The following is a 2,954-nucleotide window of genomic DNA, read 5'->3' as shown; positions in this document are numbered from 1 at the left end:
CACTTTTAATGTCTTACCATTTGCAAAACCATAACTGATTTAATTATGTAGTGTTACTTCATATGGTATCTTGCTCATGTGTAATTTATAGCAGTAACTTATTTCAGATTAATATTTGCTTGTATATGTGTTTCCCTTAGTAACTGTATTGTCTTTGAAAAAATGGCAATATGCTAGTTTCATCTATTTATGTATATATTGCCCAGGACACATACTAAAATTTTAGAAATAAATGAAAAATAACAGTTTGATGAAATTGCTTTCCAGTACATTTTTTATCAAGATCCCTGCTTTCCTTTCATTAGCCATCTCTTTATCACTTTCTTAATCAGGCTTTACACCTGAAACCCAATTCATTCGATTTTCAAGTTATTTCCTATCCAATAGATCCAAGGTTATTTTTGCGTGTTGGTTTTTAATCTCCCAGCTCAGCATTACAAGTCAACCATAGCTTATAGCCTGCTCAAATTTATTGTCTTGGATTCACTCCAAAAAGTGGTAATGATTAGCACTCCATCCAGTGAAAGTCAATATCTCTACTCAGAACTTTTGAGAAATTGTCAGTAAAAAGAGAGAAATGTACCTACTCTAATTGTAAAGTGAGAATACTGAAGTTGGTCCAAAAGCCATTTATTTTCTATTTGGGAGGCAATGGTCAGCCATAATGTAGGACAAAGTACATGTTGTTATATTTGCATATGGGCCACTTTGTTATTTTTACTATTCCCTGATATATGAACAAAGAAATACTCCTGCTCACAGTATTTTATAAACTCATTTTGATGCAGAGGGCTTCCTCCCAAAGCCAACTTGTCTTACACTGCCCATGTTTAATAATGTGAAGTGCATTATTGCCAAAGGTCAGGACATGCTGGCACATTTTCAGATAATTCTCTATGCTCTGGCTTAGATAAATAAGTATTTTGGCCCATGTAGAAATAATTGTTTTCTGTCTTCTATTTCAATACAATTCGCTCACAGGGGCTACACTGATCAGACGCTCAGGACCATTTGGTGGGATGTAGCAGAGATGACTAGCTGAGTGTCTGCCTTACATAATAGTTGAGGCCCTTTTCAGGAAAGGGAAATGGAAAGAAAATAAAGAACAATAGCAACAACATGCACAACCAAAACTCAAGTTTAAAGTGTTTGCTTTGTAAAAGGCAATGTGCTAGGAATTTTCCATACAAGATTATATTTATACCTCATCATAACTGTTTAAAGCAGCTATTCTAATTCCTGCTTTAACTGTGAAACAAATTAAGTCTCACAGTAGGTAAATAGTGTTTCCCTGGCAACAGCAGATACATGAATCTAGAGTTGCTAGATTTCAAAAACTGTACTTCTTATGGGATATAATTCCTTTTCAAATGTAAGTTTCTACCCTTCTAAGATTTTTTTTAGCATTCAGAATGGATCCTAAAACATTTTTGAGGGTTGTGAAAACCCTCAATATATTTTTATGTTATTATGAAAAAAATCAATGTTATAAATTGCAAGCTTACTATTTCCACTTAAAAAGCTAATCAAAGCATATACATTAACTAATGGTAGGTTTAGAATACAACCATTAAAGAAGAGGACGCTCTCCTTTAAGGAGACTTACGACTTTTCAATGAAAAATATCTAAATATTTAGATAAACTTCCTCTGTATCTTCCACAATAGTGCGCACTTTATTAAATAACTCTACTCTTGACAACGACTTTGTAAATTCATTGTGAACAACAACTTGAATTGGCCCCATTGATTGAAATACTTGTACATCCTCATCTTTTACTGCTTAAAAACATTTAAGGAAAACTATCAGAAACTATTACAGTTAGAACCCTGAAATAAAATTTGGGCCAAATAATTTTTTGGTACTAGGTGTTCAAATATTTGGATGTTCAAATGACAATGAAATGAACAGATAAGTCAGCTTTGGACATACGTTCCATGCTAACTGCTGCAGAGTACAACTGAGTGATCTGCATCTCCCCTGTCCCTGCCTTACATATGTTTCCATTAAACTAAAATCCCAGGTTGCATATAACCTATTACTCATGCCCCAGTTGATTTCTTGAATCATAAAGCTGTATAACATTTGGAAGCCTTAATTAGATTCTCTTGCTTACTGAAAGAACAGTTTTAATGTTTAAAATAAGAAGCTGAAAAGGAAATAAAAACACCAGAATGAACAGACTGGGGAATTTGTTCTTTATGTGTATAAAAATGGAAGAAAGAAAAGAAAAACTTTACACTATAGTAAAGTTTAGTCAACTGATCAACAAATATTTGTTAACCGTCTCTTGCTAGGTTGGCAGTTTCTACTTTTTACAATGACTTTATCTATAAATTTACTCTGAACTATAGACTCAATTAATTCTATTAATTTCAGTTCTTTCTTTTGTATCCGAATCTGTCACTGCTTAAAAGCATTAAAGATAACTATTAAAAGCTGTCAGGTTTGGAGCACTGAAAGTAAGTTTAGCACCAGTAATATTTTCAATGTGTTCAAACATTTGGATACAAATAAAGAATATAAAATTGTATAACCACTAATCTCAAAAGTGATCATTATATAGTGACTGTGTGTGTCTTTGCCTTTCTTCCCTAATATCAGTTGCAGGCATTTAACCAGCAGATAATCACATTATGAAAAAATATATTTAAAGAAAACAGTATAAAATCTTCAATGATAAGATTCCAGTAGTTGGATTGGATGGTCTTTAAGATTCTTCCAATTCTAAAGCTAAATGCTTTCTCAGATTCTGAGAGTTCTTCTCCTAATCTACAATGAAAACCATGTAAAATAATTGTATTAAGTAAGTGCAGATGAACAATCCATTTACCTTTTAAACATTTGTCAACTTAAATAAACAGATTTAATCTGTCCACGCATGTTATAGTTATAGAAATAAATGAGCAGAGGACCGTCCTGTGAAGTGTAGTTGGAAGGTCTTGGGAATGGAT

The sequence above is a fragment of the Nomascus leucogenys genome, chromosome 14 (genome assembly GCF_006542625.1).
Source record: "Nomascus leucogenys isolate Asia chromosome 14, Asia_NLE_v1, whole genome shotgun sequence".
Lineage (NCBI taxonomy): Eukaryota > Metazoa > Chordata > Mammalia > Primates > Hylobatidae > Nomascus > Nomascus leucogenys.
The sequence above is the reverse complement of the archived record's forward strand: the minus strand, read 5'-3'. Positions refer to the sequence as shown.